Here is an 18,582-nt window from a genome sequence, read left to right on the forward strand (position 1 = left end):
CGGGAGCTGAATGCATAGGCTTTCTCAAGATAGTGCCTAGAGGTTGGTGGCCTGTTTTGATCGAGATACCTCGAACATGCAAATACAATTGCCAAAAGCTCTTTCTCTATCTGGGCATACTGCAACAAGAGTTCTCAATGCATAGGCAAAAAATTGATCCTCTTGTAGAATGACTTCACCAAGACCACATTTTGAAGCATCACAGGAAAGTGTAACTGGTTTGTGAACATCATAGTATCTGAGAGTTTGTAGACTAGCAAATCTCTGTTTCAGGAATTCAAATGCTCTTTGGTGTTGCTCTAACCAAGACCAGGATACATCTTTATGTGCCAGCTCTCTAACTGGTGCAGAAAGTTGACTCAAGTCTGGAATTAACTTGCCTAGGTACTTGACCATGCCAAGAAAATGTTGCAGGGCTTGAACATTGTCTGGAGCTGGCATCTTGAGAATGGCTGCTTGCTTTGAAGGGTCTGCTCGTAGACCTATACTAGTAAATAAATGATCAACATAAGTCACTTCTTGTAGTCTGAATTTGCATTTGTGTAGGTTGAGCATAAGATTTACTTGATGTGCCCTTTCTAGAACTTTTCTGAAATTTCTGTCATGCTTAGCTTTACCATTGCCTCCTACTAGTATGTTGTCTACTATAATAGCACAAGGATACCCAGATAAAATTTGCTCCATTGCACGTTGAAAGACTTCTCTTGCAGAATTTTCCCAAATGGCATACCTGCCAAATAGAGTAGTGAAAGTAGTGAGCAATGAGGATTTTTTGTCAAGCTGAATTTGCCAAAATGAACTCTTTGCATTTAAGACAGAAAAAAACAGTGGCATTTGGCATCAAGGCTGCGACTTCTTCAACTGTGTGCATAGGATGATGAGGTCTTTTTAGTGTTTTGTTCAAATCTCATGGATCAATGCATATTCTGATGTCATCTGAGCTTTTCTTATGAGCTACCACCAAGATACCCACTCAGTTGGAGTTGCAACTGAATAAATCACACCTTGTCACACCATTTTATCTAACTCTGCTTTGAATCTGTCCTGCATGGCTACTGGAACTTTCTGAGATGGCCTAATAACTGGACTGACCTCTGGGTCTAACTTCATGGAGTATACAACTGGAAGTTTGCCTAGTTTGTCTTTGAAGAGATCATCATAGGAAGAAAAAATGTACTGGGGTGAAATTAGAGTAGTGATATTTTAAGTTAGCATGGTGGACTTCCTTATTAAATGAAAAGAGTCCCATTTTTAAACTGTCTCTGAGCCCTAATAATGACTGGACATGCCCGTTGACCACATAAAATAATAAGTTGTAGCATCTCCCAGTAGAGTAACATGAAAGAACTACTGAGCCTTCTGTTTGAATTTCTTCACTTCCATAAGCAACAAGCTTTGCACACATTACCAAATCAAGCCGTTCACCTTTAAACACTCTAGCAAATGTTTCTGCTGACATAACATTGCACTTGAAACCTATGTCAACTTTGAGCTCTATGGGTTTGCCATTTAGCCAAACAGTTCAAAATACTTCATTCTTTGCCCTTAGATCTACTGCATTAACTGTTTCATGAAGTACTGGCACACCGTCCACATAAAAAGTAGGGTCGCAGCTTTCAAATTGATCAACTTGTTTCCTAAAATGTTCCTTTTTAATAAAAGAATGTGGGATTTACAAAACCTTTTAAAATGATTCAATTTATTGCATTTGTGGCATTGCTGAGCAAAAGTTAAACATTTTTTGTTTTTAGATTCATGACTTCCACCACAATTACAACAGCTGGCAATGAAAACAGGTTGGAGCCCATGCTTTGAATTTGCTGACTCACTCGTATGCTTCACTGAGAATGTGCAAACTCTGGAATGTGCTGGAAAGCTCTGGGGTTTACCAGTGAGTGGTGCAGGGCTACAGTTGCTGCCATGTGCTTGGGCCTGTTTCTTTTGAGTACGTGCTGCATACTATCAACATGAGCTTTATCACTGTGCCTTCTAGAGCTGTTTTCATTTGTAAGCATATTTGTGTGCTTTTCTGTGAGCTCATATATCTGACAAATCTCAATGGCTTTATTCAAAGGTAAATCACTGTCACAAAGCAAAATCTTTCTTACAGCATCATCTTTTATACCACACACAAGTCTGTCCTTTATCAGCCCATCCCTTAAATCACCAGATCTGCACATTTTAGCCTTAGTTCTCTGGTCAGTTATATATGCTGCAAAAGTTTCACCTGGCTTTTGATCCCTTGTGTAAAATAAGTGTCTTTCTATTGCAACATTTATCTGAGGGTTACACATTTCTCTAAATTTATGTTTTAAGCACTCTTGGTCCTTCCTTGACTCTGCCAGTACAACAATATGACAGTTTTCCCCTTCTCCTGTATAGAGAGCAGGTGCATACACAAATGAATGTTCCCTTTCTATGGCCTCTGATCCAGCTAAATTAAGTAGAATAAATGCCTTTGTATAGTCATCTTTATCAGAAAATGCAGCGTGTATGAAAATGTATTCTTGCTCAAACATTCTCTAGTTTTTAGCAACATTACTGTCAAACATAAGTGCACTGGGTTTCCAAAATCCATCAGTCATGCCCACAAAGTATGTGTTTGTGCATACACTGAAAATATGGCCCTTGTAATTATGTACGAACAAAACTGTTCTGTGAGCCTGTATTCAAATAAACTCTTCAAAATACTGTACTTTATGAAATATGCTTTGAAATGGCTGTATTCTGTGAAATATGCCCTGCAATGGCTGTACTTTGCAAAATAGCTTCAATATAACACTGCACAAACATGTGACCACTTTTTACACTTCTGATAACCTGGATATCTTTGCTTAATGCGAAAAATACATGCCTTGTGGAAATGCAGTAGTTTGCCCTTATTTTTTTTAGTTTTATGCACTTTGGACTTTATTTCAAACATTTTCCATAGTTATTTGAATATTTTTATCAATATCATACATAGCTTAAGTAAATATTGTTTAGAATGTTCTGTATACCTCATTTCATATTTTACAAATAAAAAATAGTGCTGAGCAAGTTTTAATATCTGAAATTTATTTCTGACCTGTTTTGCAAAGTATGGACATTTTAGGGCTGATTCACTCTTGTATATATTCCACCAATTACAAACAAGTGCCTTAAGTCATTTTCACCATGCTGCCTCTAACCTCATGCCCTTTAGACATGCCGCTTCTGACACCATGTCCTTTAGACATGCCACTTCTGACACCATGTCGCTCATCCCTCTCTAACATGGAAGACATGTGGAAGGTTGGGCGCCCGGGCTGGGCACTCGACACCGTAAAACTCCTGCCAATCAGTAATGCGGACACAGATGATCCGCTGGCGCGCCCTAACCTGGGAAAAGAAAAAAAGAAGAAGAAGATCACAGTCAAATAAAATTAATTGACACATCAAAATAGGACTTACAAACAATAAAAATATGTAATAGAATTGTTGTAAAAAGTATGAAGTGTAAATAAATTAAACAAGTCCTGGTAAGACCAAGACAAATTATGACTTGTTTTACATATTAAATTTAAACAAAAAAAATACTCACAATATATAAATTCCTTATAAATAACTTAAAATGCAAGAATATGTGAAAACACAGCCTAATCTGCCAGTGTAGTTCAAGTGCCAATAACCTAAGTGACTCTAAACAGATGCCAGTTCTTCCTGACAATGTCCACAAAATGTCACTGTCAATAGCAAAAGGGTAATGAACCAGACCTTGGGTCTGTGATCCTGTCATCAGTTCCTATCCAGTCCTATGATATAAGTAATCAACATGGTAGAGAGCATGGTAGACGACTCTTTTCTTAAATGGAAGAAGTGGTATGGATCTTGACAAATTCACAGCCTGTGCCCTCATCACCAATGAGAGATAAAGATGTCATCCAAATGGTGTGTATAAAATGCTGAAATGTTTACTGAACAGGGGTTGGTTACACAAATTGGTGTTCCTTTATTGCCATGACCAAGTTAGCCACTACACACCATAGAGTGAGCCAGCCCACTCCACTCCTGTCTGTCTGTAAGTAGTATCTCCAAACTTTTGAAGTACTGTGTGACTTTGCTTTCATTTTAGTACATCTGATATCCAACTCACATACCTGCTCAAAAAGAGATAGTAAGGGGGGGTGGAGGGGGGGTTGAGCATGCTAGAATACATGCAATGGATTAGATGTAGTATATGCCCCCACCCATCATAGGTCTAAAGTTGAACTTCCTGGTACCAAGGTTTTTATAAATTATGGCCAATACAAATCAAATTTATGGTGGGGGGTGTGGGACATTTCCTTGGCCCTTGGCCCATTTCAGGGCCATAATGATATTTGAAAAAGTTGAGAAAAAAAAAATCAAAGTAAATCATTGTGCTAATAATGGGACCAAGTTTGCTTATGTTGCCCTTGGTCCTCATTCATGATGAATCAGAATCAGTTAAATCACTTTCAACGCACTTCTAGGCACTTCTTCTTGAAAAATGGAAACAAATGATTAGATGCCAAGGCTGATAACTCTGGTCCTCCTCTGACTCATTTGGTTGTGACTCATTTGTCTTTTGGTGTCTTGGGTAGTCAAAATTCTAAGATTAAATTTATTGTTACTATTAATGTTTACAATTAACTTTAATATTTCACTCTCTCACTCCTACTCCCACCAAGGTTAAAGTGTCACAGTACCATCTTCAGTGATGGTTAGCTTCCTTGTGGGTGTCTCTAAAAACCTATTCACCTATTTTATTTTAGTGACATTTAATTAAGTGTTAGGTGTAAATTAAAGATGGTTATAGGTGTTAGCCCTCTGTGAAGGGAGGGGTGAATTGCCCTACCCCATCTCTAGGATAATTTGAATCCATTTCTATAACTTTTTTTGATTTTAATTTAGTTTTATTTAAATTACCTGTAATAACTGTAAATAATCTAGTATTAGTATAAATATAATAGTCAAAAGTCAACATCATAACATGCTCCAACATAACATTGTCCAAAGCATTATTGAAATAGGCTATTTCCAGTTGTAGTTTTTAATTTTTAGCATAATATTATCCAAGTTTTAACTTACTTAATGGACAGGTTCAGATTTCACTACATTGAGGGGTACTGTATAAGGAATTATTACATATGATTTTTTTTTTTTTTTTTTAAATATGTAAGTCATAATTTGTCTTACTATGTACAGGACTTGTTATGTACAGGACTTGTTTATACTTTTTACACTTCTCATACACATTTTTTTTTTGTAACATATTTTTTATTGTTTTGTAAGTGTTATTGTTGATGTTAGTATTGACTGTGATGAACACTGCATATATTTAATTGACTTTTTGCCTTTAAAGGCTTAATTAATGTTTAATGCATTTAATTGGTGTCTAATTTAGAGTTTTTTTAAATACAGCAGGTTGGTCAGCATTTATTGTGAAGAAGTCTATCTACTTATGGAAGCAGAAAGCTTCAATAAATTTTTGGTGGTTGAAACCTTTACCTGTGGTAGTAGTCTTGTGGGTCCTGACCAGGTACAGTTTTTATATTTACTTTTGAATCTCTGTTTTTTTTTTCAGTGTTTTTTGAAAGTACTTTATGGAAGACAAGAAGGCAGGGTATTTCATTTCAATGCTTTAATACATAGAAACACATCAGGATGGATAGCAGCATCATAAGATACAAACAAACAGGTTAACAGACATACGTATATGCTTACATCTCAACAAATAACTACAAAATGGCAGTCTAGCTTGCATGTGCTTAGTACTTATACACTTTAGCAAGTCCTTGGTTAGCTTTTTAAGGTGCATATACACACATTCAGCTACAAGAGCTATGGAAGGTGAACCCCAAGAAGACTGCTGGCCCAGACAACATGCTAGACAAAGTGTTAAAAGGATGTGCTAATCCATTGTGTATAGTACTCACAGAGATATTTAACACCTCTCTTGCCATGACAAAAGTACCCCCATGCTACAAGGAAACAAACATCATTCCATTGCCTAAAAAAACCTCCCCCTCCAACCTTAATGAATACAGACCAGTTGCTCTGACATCCACTGCTATGAAGTGTTTCGAGCGGCTGATGAAAAGGCATTTGTAATCAAGCCTACCTCCTGATTTTGACCCACTGCAGTTTGCTTACAGAGCCAACAGATCCATGGCTGATGCCATTTCAGTACCGCTACACAGCTGTCTTGAACATCTTGAGGGCAATGGCAACTATGTGAGGATGCTGTTCATAGATTTCAGTTCAGCATTTAATACGGTGGTACCAATGCAGATGATAGAAAAAATGGTGTATATATATATATATATATATATATATATATATATATATATATATATATATATATATATATATATATATAGGAGTCAGTAAACATATCTGTAATTGGATCCTGGACTTTCTGATTGAGAGGCCACAGAGAGTGATTTTAGGTAAGAACACATCAAAGTGTATTAAGATTAAAACTGGAGTTCCACAGAGATGTGTTCTTAGTCCACTATTATTCACCATCTTGACCCAAGACTGCTATGAAAAGCACAAGTCCAACCATATCATCAAGTTTGTCGATGATACTACAGTCATGGGGCTCATCACAAAGGAGGATGAAAGAGCATACAGAGAGAAGGTGGCATCTCTGATCAGCTGGTGTGAGGGAAGCAACCTTGACCTGAATGTAAGCAAGATGAAAGAGATTATCATCAATTTCAGGAAAAAGAAAACAAACCACCCAGTGCTCAGGATCAATGGTGAGAGTGTAAAGAGGGTTAAGTGTATGAAATTCCTTGGTGTACACATCAGAGGATCTCTTGTGGTCAAGTAACTCTAGCCAATTGGTTAAGAAAGTACACCAACACCTTCACTTTTTGAGAAGGCTGAAGAAAGCTAAGCTCCACCTCATATCCTCTCCACCTTCCACAGAGTTGCTATTTAGAGTATCCTCACCAGCAACTCCACAGTGTGGTTTGGTAGTTGTACAGCTAAAGAAAAGAAGGCACTACAGAGAGTGGTAAGGATTGCATTTAAAGTAATGGGTATCGGTCTTCCATCATTACAACAACTTTATTCTACAAGAAACATCAGAAGGGCCACCAAAATAATTCAAGACATCACACATCCAGAGCACAGACTGTTTAAGCATCTGGAATTGGGTAGAAGATATTGCAGCATCCACTGCAGGACTACCAGATTCAACAACAGTTTCTACCTGACAATAATCAGACTTCTGAACTCAGGTGCAATTCCCAGAGAACTGGACATTAACTAAGTCAGCTCTTTCTTTTTTTTCACAAATTTATATAGTCTTTTGTATAACTTATACCTCACAAATTCCAAGTAAGTGCAATATTTATTTATATTATCACTATTAAGTGCAATATTAGACAGACAACTTAGGCAAGGTGCAATACGTAACATGTCTTTTATTTAAATGGGGCAGATATTATAACTTAGGGGTGGAATACTTATTCTTTATTTAAGTATGAAAATTATTTTTTTTCTGCTCTTTTATACAGGTGCTGGGAGAAGGATTGTATATGTTAGTTGTGTCATTCTTTTACTTGCATGTGTTGTTTTACTTACTGTATGTAATCTCAAGAAGGAGCTGATATACGGTAGTTCATTTAGGCTACACCTTTGTGGTCCCAAATGACAATAACATTTACTTTGAATCTTGAATATACAGATGGCACAGTGGTGCAGTGGTAGCATTGTTGCCTTACAGCAAGAGGTTCTCCGGTTTGATTCTTGGCTGGGGTGCCTTCTGTGTGGAGTCTACATGTCCTCCCTGCATTTGTGTGGGTTTTCTTTGGGTGCTCCGGTTTCCTCCCACGTTACAAAGACATGCATCTGGAGCCTTTCTCCCCGGGCCTCTGCTGAAAATTGGCTTTGTTCCAAGTTGGACTCTCCTGGTTAACAAATGTTAAATAAATATGCAGAAGTGGGATTTAAACCAATGTCAGTGGATAGTATGATAAGTAAGGGCCAAACACATAATTGATGTGCTACAACTCCAGTTCTATAGCAATGCTATTGCCACAGTTGAATGCATATCAGCACATAACTAGCAATTCTATATCAATAATGGAGGATGCATTTCATGATACAGATCACATATGCGACCGTCATGAGAGGGTACAAGACACAACTACTGACATTTTTACAGAAACAAGGCAGTAAAACAACAGCGTTTGAAAATGACCTATTATGCAATCTTGAATACATATCACAAGAAATAATGTAAATGCTAAGACATTCTAATATTGCCTATATCCCACTGAATGTTATCACAACTACTGCTATATGGTTCAGCATCAGAGAGTATCTGTAAATCAGTCACTGAACATACAACTTGGAGACAACCCTGTAAGTTATTGGTTTCTGCAAATACACTTCAGATGTTACAGGTTATCCTACATTAACTACTGATATATGTTGTTTCCTTCCATATTGAAACTTCACCAGGACTGGTTTGTTTATAGCCATTCAACTTGCAACTGTATATGGGAAAACCTCCTTGTTACCGATGGACATGTACCCATTTGTATACATAATGTGGAAGTCTGCCCCTTCTTTATGTAACTGAAAGATTGTAATACAGAGAATTTTTAACAAAATATGCATAAAAACATGATTAAATTGCTTTACACAGGATAATGTGAATGTAACATGAGTAGAGGATGCAAGCATGCTCCAGGAACTTTGCAATGATCGACGCCTGGAACCAAATTGTGAAGGAATGGCAAGGATGAATTTGGATCTACCAGACTGGCATGTAGGTCTATGATAACCTACACTGGAGGGATGCAGAGGATTGTCACTGGAGGGTTGCAGACATTTTATACCAGCCACCTGATGCCTACAATAAGTTATATACTCCACACCTTAACATCTGCATTATCATATGTGTTTGTACTAAGCATATCCTTTTACGTGACACATTGTGTTTCAAGTATATTCCATGGGTATCTGTATTAACCATAATAATTTTTATGGAGAAAATTTTCTTCTACACATAAAAGTTAACAGTCACATGTCAATGCATTCTGAGGTTATCTACAACTAGACTAGTCTAGTGTACTCATTATGCAGAATTGTCAGTAATAACTGTATATAAATATAGACTTCAAACATGCTAGATTTATTGCTATTCCATAATATCTCCTTTTAAAACATCTAATAAAATGTGATGTCCCTTAGCTCAACTGGTTAATCAATATAGCAAAGTCAATGCTGTTTGCCTATGTGTGTGTTCAAATTCATTTGTAGGCTGTTTATAAACATTATTGTCAGTAGTTCATGTACTATTACACATAACGTATAGGAGATCTATTTTTCTTTGGTAACTTACACAGTACAGATTTTGCACATCTACACTGATCATGATGCATGTTTGCCTGTAGCTCTTAAGCCGCTGAAGATTATACATTTCTCCATTATTTGGAAAGCTTCTAGAAACATCAAATATACTTCTATTGATAATCCTGTATGTGTAAATGCTGGGTTACACATATATATGTTACCTCTACAGTTTAAACTACACAACAGACTGTCATAATCCATTATTTTCTTTAATGACTGCCCTCCTGCATAGTGTACATGTGTTGGTTTAAATAACACAATTGTACAGTAATTCCTTTAATGGCTATTTATGTGTTGTAAGTACAGACAAGTGTTTTCTTTCAAACTGTAACAGTTAAAAACCTGACTGTGTACATTGGCAGGTCTTTGTCCAGATGGTTAAGTATGTCTGTACACTTACAAAATGTCATCTTAAATTGTCACACCTGTTAGTGTATGTAATGCTTCCCTGCATATTCATGGCTGTTACATTGTTTGACTTCCAACAATTCATTCAAGGACAGTGAAGATCACTTAGCTTAGAATCAAATCTTGAACTTTATCTGTGTTAGTTTTGACTTGAATGTTTTACATGTATGTTCCTTGTACTATTACAGCAGGCAGCGCCAAACTTTTATGTATGTTAGTGGTTCTTATTGAATTGTGCATAGTCTGCATATTCTGTTATTGAAATGGTGTCTGCTGACTCAACATTTTTAATGCTGTTGACACACATTTACTGGTTCTTGAGTTCCACTTCTCTTGCAGTACTGTATAAGTGCACTGTGATGGTTTATTAAACACAATATTGCATACCATTCATACCATTTTATGTTATTTGTTGTTCTACAAGCCAAGCCTATATTTATTTTATGTCTGACATGTTGAATGCTATCTTCATGATCATCATTACATTGTTTTTGCTGTGCAAGAGCATAGGTAAGCATAAAAAAATTGGCAGTGGCAGTGACACATTTGTTGGGGGACAGTTATGTATTTGTGTTGTATATACTATACACTCTAGATATTACACACTGCCATTGGGCTTGTAACTGTGTGCAGTTTTTCCTCAGCTTACAACTTTCATTCTGATTATATACTGTTGTGATGTCACACATTAACCATGTTGCATTTCTCTTCTCATTTGCATATACTTTTTAAGTTTACCATGGGTTGTTAATCTAATACTTCATTTCTTACACCCATATTTTAACCATGGTATGTAAACATGACATATTAGTTGTACAAAATGATGAGATATCATGGACATTTAAATTCTGCATTAACACCTCAGCATGAATATGTGAGGCACATACTGAGTAAAGAACTGGGGCATATGGGTAAACATTTGCTGTCATAGTCTTAAATGGATATTGTTGTAAGGTCAATCTGGTAGCATGCTTACAACAAAAGCAACATTTCCCAAATTCTGTTGTCAGTATCAACTTGCACTTTACCAAGTCTTTTAAAATTGGCCCCTATGTTATTGCTATATCTTAGAGTGGCGTGGCATATCTATTTTATGTATATATGTATATATATATATATATATATATATATCTATATATATATATATATATATATATATATCTATATATATACATACCTGCATTCATTCGCACTGATGGTTGAGATATCAATAAATATACACCTAGTATTAGAAATGTGTCTGCTAGACTGACTTCTACATGCTGCATACTGCACTGGAGTAACTTAATGACAAATATGACAGGCACACTGACCAACTCATAGCCTTCTATTTATATCATCAGTATATGATTATTAAGACATATTGCATAATCATGACATTACACTTCTTATTATTATGCCTTAGAGTCTTTTTTATATAACGTTTAAGTGAACCTTATGGTCTGGATCTTGTGACTGTTATGTTGTCACAACAAATATATTATAATATGATGTACATTGGGCAAACATTACACATGCCTGGTTTCATAAGTTTTAATCTTGTTACTTGTATATTATATAATCTGCTTACAGTTATGTTGGTTCACATCTATCATTACAGGTTTACATACTTGCTTCAGATGTCTACCTTTAAGACTGATTGTGATATGTGGTACATGTCAACACATAATATGAAGCAGTAGATAGATGTGGCAATATAGGATGACTTGCCATGTGTATTACATTCATATACATGTCAGTTATGTGCAAGTGCCTTCCTTTCTGTGACTTTCATTATGCTTCAGTAACATTGTACATAGTTTAATATGTAGTTTGTTACACAATGCATACAAATAATATACTTTCATGTTTTGTCACAGACCTGTCATAGCAACATACTGTACAGGGTCGCACAATATATATGATATATGATGCCTGCCTATAATAATATATATATAAATATATATATATGTGTGTGTGTGTGTGTGTGTGTGTGTGTGTGTGTGTGTGTGTGTGTGTGTGTACACACACACACACACACACACACACACACACACACACACACACACACACACACAATCTAATGAAAATGTATTTTAGCTGGAATATGCATTTCTGTGCATTCTTTATCACTGATTGGGTTGTATTTCAGAAGTGATTTGTATATGACTGTGATATATGTTGCTGAGCATAATTCATTTTTTATGGATTAGATGTATGCCTAATATCATATAAGGTGTTATACTTGGATAAAGTCAGACAGTAGTATAACATCACATACATAACAGTTACAACATGTTGAATGTGTAACTTTTACATGCATTTTCATGTATTCAATTTTGCATTAATACCTATTTAACATGGAAAATGTTTTGTTCCTGTTTTCAAAGTTGACAAAGCATGGGGCCTATGGCAGATTATTTTTTTTAATTTCTGCAAATCATTTGGGTTTGTAATACTATGATGGGACTGGACCCCATTCCTAAGTCAAATTATGATTAAAGATCATGAAATTAGTATTGTTTCAATCTTTGATGTCAGCCAGAAGTGCTCTTTGCAGCACCCACAGTGTTCCCAATAATGACTCCTTCTGCAATTCGTATGGAGTTACATGTATTGGTAACATATCTATATACAATTGCAGATCCTTTTTTATAAGACCCGTTGCTTCTACTACAATTGGAACTGGGTATCTTTCTTCCACATTGCTCTTGTTTCTGCTTGAAAATTTGATATTTTATGACTGTGTCTCCTTGTACGCAAGACACTATATTCACTGAGTTTAGCAATCTCAATGATCAATGCTACTTTTGTCATCTTTTTATGGACTGCTATATCTGGTTTTCTTGCATCTATCTTTTGAACTGTTTGTAATGGGTGATCCCATGTGATGTAGAATGTCATTTTATGTTATGCTTTGTGGCTCATGTTTCCAGTGTTTTTCAGCCACTTAAATACCATAATGTTTGCACAATCCCCAATGAAACAGTCTTGCCACATTATTATGCCTTTCAGTATACAATCCTTCTGCCATTAGTATGTCACAACAAACAACAAGGTGTGTGACAGTTTCCAATTCTGTTTTACAAAACCTACATTTGTCTGTTTCTCCCACATGTTCAATGGACTTTATTAACCAATGTGTATGTAGCCCACTTTCTTGGACTGACAATATTAACCTTTCTTCTTTTGGTTTGAATTCCCCTCTCATTAGCCATTCCTGCACATTTTCTATACTTGTAACTATATTTATGCATGTTCCCCATTTCTTGCCATCTCACCTAATTCTTCACCTTATATTCTTTTTTTTTTTTTTTTTTGGCACATTCAGTTGCCACCTGATTTTTATTTACTGCTGGTTTAATTTCCATTCCTGCTTGACACCGATATGCTTCTGCTAGACTAAGCAGCAAATTCATCTTAGATTTATTCTCCTCATGTTTCATAACTTTCACTACATTTGGGTCTTGTGAGGTCAGCAGATATGTGTGCAGTCCCATGACTGCAGATCTATACATGCAATCAATTCCAAGGAGGCCCATACCTCCTTCGTAATGGATCCTTCATAATGGAGACTATATAATCTTGGTAAGCACTGATTTTTATAAATCATTTGGTGAACAAAGAGCATCCTTCTTGTTTTTTTCTGTCTAATCTATCCAAAACATTTTGGGGCCAGTCATTTACTTCAAAACTATAAATTAGGACAGGAAGAGCAGAACTTGTTTATAGCTTGAATTTTTTTCCTAGATATCAACACTGTTTTGAAGATTAATTTAAGTCTTCTAAAATATTCTTTACTAAGTTTTATTAACATCTGTTCATGTGTTATTGTTGATCCTTCATCATTTCCCAAAATATTTATACACTCCCTCTTGCTCAAGTTCTTTTACATCACATTCCTGTCCCACACTGATATTTTTTTGATGCTGCATTTTTCCTGCTTTGAAGGTTGCTTATGCACATTTATCAAGACTAAATGACATTCTTATATCATCTGCAAAAGTTTTGACAACTTGTAGTTGTGCTTTCAGTTCCTTATCTGATGAGCTATATAATTTTAAATCATTGACAAAGAGAAAATGTGAGGTCGTTATACTTTGTTGTTTTCTTGGAGCCAAATTATAGCCATGTCCTAATCTGTTAAGTAGGCAGCTTAAAGGGCAAGACAGAATAGCAGCAGTGACAAGGAGTCACCTTAGAATATCCCCCTTTGAATTTTTATCCCTGGAATAATTTGTCCTTTAATCATCCCTTAATTGCAGAGTGGTCTGCCACTCTTTCATGGTCACTGTAATGTAGTTCATCAGTGTAGGGTTTATCGTATACATTTTTAAGCAGTCTTTTATCCATGAATGTGGGATACTATCAAATGCTTTTTTTGTAATCAACCAATGCCATACTTAGAATCTTCCCCTTTTTACAGTTCTCCATTATGTCTTTGTTTAGTAACAGATGATCCTTTGTTCCATATGACTTTCTTTTCTTACCCTTTTGTTCTATTGCCATGATTAAAATATCTTCTAAATGATATAAACTCTGTCAGCATCAATTCCAGTGTATAGTTTATATGTCATCAGAAGGCAAGTTATCGGTGTATCATTTTTAGGATAACATGCAGGTTCGCTCTTAAGTAGGAGCATTGTTTTTCCTGTTGTTAACCAGGTTGGTATTTGTTCAGGCTGTACATATAAATAGTTCTTACTCTTAGCTAAACATTCATGCAAAGATGTTAATACTTTTAGTCAGAAGTTAGGTACTGCATCTGGGCCGGGGTTTTCCAAATGGAGGCTTTTCTCAACTTTATCTCAATATCACTGGCCGTTACCTCATCCCATTTCATATCCTGTACATTTGAACTTCTTATCCTTTCTTTTACTTCTTCTATCCATTTAGCATCTTTGTTATGTTCCACAGGATCTTCATAGATATTTCCCAAAAATGTATCTATTTCTTCTTTTTTGGGTGATCTTTTAATTCCTTTTGCCTTATTTCCCAATTCTCTATAGAACTTTTTGGGGCCATCAATAAATTGCTTATTTTGTACTTTACCTTTATATTTATTTGTGTATCTTCTTTCTGCCTGTGCTGAGATTTTTAGTTTATTATTTGCAATAGTGCAAGATAGATCTTGAGCTGTTATAATATTGTGCATTGCTTTTATCATGCCTATCTTTCTGAGTATTTTTCTTGATATGTTCCCTCTTCTATAGTCTTCTAACAGTGACACTTGTTTTAATTGGTTTATAGTTTTCTCTATTCGATATTTCCATGATGGTATTCGATTTCTCCCTTTCCTTTCCCTCCCTTCCCTGTGTTCTTGTGGTAGAATTTTATGTTATTAATTTAGCTGCACAGTAATATATCCTGTTTATTTCTGTTATATTGCATGGATCTCTATGGACAGTCCTAGTTACTGTGTTAATTTGTTTTATCAAAATTCTGACTTTTTGGGTTTTATTGACCTTCTGCAGTCTATTTCTTTCATTGATCTTAATATATCTATCTATCTCTATTAAATCAAGCAACTCTTCTCTTAGCTGATTTTCTTCTAAACTGAGGGCACATTCTTTGTTCTCCATTTCCTGTGGCCATTCTATAGAGAGTTCTATAGCATCTTCCTGTGGCACATTATCTTCAATTTCATCCTGTGTCATCCATTGCTCTGTCATATGGGAACTCACTGGCCTATCACTCTTCAACACTGACTGCAACACAGTTGCCAGTTTTCTGTTCCTTCTCTCTCTGTCCAGCTTCAAATAAATGTTTATACCAGTTTCCCGTGAAAGCTTCAAAATATCTTCAGATGGCAACTGCCCAGTTTTTTCCCATTCCACTGGTTTCTCCTTAATTTGTATGTCTATTGCTCTATCCTGCTGTGGTGCTTTCTGACTTAGATTTTCTACACTGAATCTTTCACTTTGCAGGTATTCAATAACCTCAGTTTCTATTTATTTAACTTCTCCATTACTAATCTACTTTTCTACTTTTCCTCCTTGTCTTCTTACTTTTTGTATTGTAAAGTGTTCTATGTCCTGATTCCTTTGCTTGCATTTCGTCAAATATTTTTGGTGTTGCTCTTTCTGTATTGATTAATTTTGCTTTCTCCTTTACATAATTATTACACCATACTAAATCTCTTTTTCTTTTTCATGTCCATATTTCTTCTTCAGATGTCTCTTTATCTTCCTGTTTCTTCTTACTTTGGGGACTCATTCCATCATAGTGTGATGTAACCTATGTTAGACCATCTACACCAAATCCTTCACTGCGTGGGCATTCCATAGCTTCATCTTCTATTTTTTTTAACTTCTAGTTTACTAATCTTCTTTTCTACATTTCGTCTTTGCAAAATGATTTTGTTACTGTAAAATTTTAAATATCTGAATGCTTTTGTCTGTGTTTTTCTTTGAATGTCTTTGATGCTGCCGTTTTCATATTGATTCATTTGGCTTTTGGCTTTACATAAATGTTGCACCATATCAAATATTTCTTTCTTTCCCATGTCCATATTTCTTTTATATACTTTTCAAACATCTCTAGGTTTTGTTGTTTATATTTTCACACTTCGTCAGATGTTTCTTTTTCCAAACAGATTAGTCTATATAATGTTTCCCACAAATATGTTCTATTAATAAACACATTTTTTTTATTTGAGGATTCTGACAGTTTTTTTGTGGAAGTATTTTTCTTTCCTCTAATTTTTCTCTTAATCTTTTTGTATATCTTGTATCAGGAAATTCTGGGCTTTTTGCATAATAGTAACAATACATAATTTCTTTCTTATCCTCAGTAATCATCTCTGTTGTATTTATGGCTCTTCATTGGCCTATCAGTTTTTGTGATTTTTGTGGACTGGTACTTCCTTCTATAACAGTGGGGCCATCCTCCCCCAGGGCCTGGCCTAGTCCCATTGTAGAAATGTTTCCATGTTTTGAGGATTCTACACCGTCATCTTTTCTAGTCCTGGCACCAATGCACCTACCAGGATTGGGCACTTTATCCTGGATCTTGTGCACCCAACTATCTTTTTTTTTATTTCTGACATACTTGTTTTGCATATGACTGTGATATAAGTTGCTCACCATAATTCATTTATTATGGATTAGATGTATCCCTGATATCATATAAGGTGTTATAATTCAGACAGTAGTATAACATCACATACATAACAGTTACAATATGTAATTTTGCATTAACTCATTACATCTGAGTGACGCATCCATGTGCATCTACAGTTCACTCCTACTGACACCTCTAGGTGTCAAATATTGCTTGTTCATATTTGCATCAACAATTCCAAAACCATGCTATGTACAAGGTTTTAAAAAAATTCATCTTAAAGCTTACAAACCAGCAAACTCAACTGCATTAATGTTTGACCTCTGTCTAGTGCTGCTGTTTTTATGATATTAATTTATATTGATATAATTTTCACATTTGTCTAAATATCTCAACAACCAAGTAACATAGACAAAACTCCTTAGTCTCATATGGAAGGTCTCAGCTAGTTTAAATAAATGCTGCTGACAATATGTGTGTAACTTGTGTGGTTTCTGAGATATTGTAAGTTGTTTACAAAATATTACAAATGTAATATTTACTGTGTTTACTGTGATTTATAAAATTTGGTTTAAGACCTAGAACATAAAGGATACTACCACTATAAAAATTGTTTGTGCTGAAGAGTTTGCCATTTACACTTCATTCATAGTCCTTATGGTTCGAGAGATATGAACATTTGTTTGAAATGTGAGTACATAATTTGATTCTGCGAAAAGGCTTAGGCTCAGCCCATTGGAATTTACAGTGTAAACTTCCTGAGCTCCATTGGAGTGATTGAGTTAATACCTATTATATATGTAAAATATTTTGTTCCTGTTTTCAAAGTTGAGAGAGCATGGGACCCGTGCTAGATCACCAACTGGATGACAACAATGATGTGCCAAACCACTACCAACTGGATCAGATTCCAAGGACCAAGATAATGATCATGATGAGGACAATAATCATCACATGTTATCATTACTGCATGCATTGCTCCATATGGGCAGGGGTGCTACTACGTCAGTGTGTGTGTGTGTGTGTGTGTGTGTGTGTGTGTGTGTGTGTGTGTGTGTGTGTGTGTGTGTGTGCGCACTCCCATGCATGCAGTGCAGCATAAGATTGTTACATCCAATAAACTCTGGCTGTGTATGTGACAAATATGACTGTTGTAGTTAGCATAATGCGAGTGGGACACAATTGTTCTATTTGTGTTGTTCCTGTATATACTTATGGGGGATCACAGCAACTGACATGCTACGTTATTCCCATTCTTATCTCATAACACACTGAGGTTAGTCAAGTGTTTTATTTGCACATGTTGCCCATGTGCATGCATTTGTGTATTGACAGTTGCTGTCCTATGTCTGGTCAACAAATTATCATGTTCTTTATTTTGTAACTTATGTGACAATTTTGGTCTTGCTGTTCCACTGTCACAATGACCTTGGGTGTGTTAAGTACTGAGAATTATTGTGCCATGTTGTTGTACAGTACTGTGACATGTACATATGAGCATGTATCTTCTACATACTACATTGACATTCACTGGTCCCTTAGTGAATATCCAGAGGTGATTCTTTGCTTAGCATTATTCATGATTACTTTTTATTGTCCATATCTTGCTCATAACAGTAGCCAGTCTTTTTGAAACTAGCTTACATTAGGACATGTATACCCAGGTTAGCCTAAATGCCCATGTGTATGCCTTTGTAATACATAAGCACTGATTTAAATGGATCTGCATGTATATAGCTGTAATATTATTGTCATACAACCACCCATGCAATATGT

This window comes from Protopterus annectens, chromosome 2.part2, assembly GCF_019279795.1.
Source record: "Protopterus annectens isolate FY-2018-M chromosome 2.part2, PAN1.0, whole genome shotgun sequence".
NCBI lineage: Eukaryota > Metazoa > Chordata > Ceratodontiformes > Protopteridae > Protopterus > Protopterus annectens.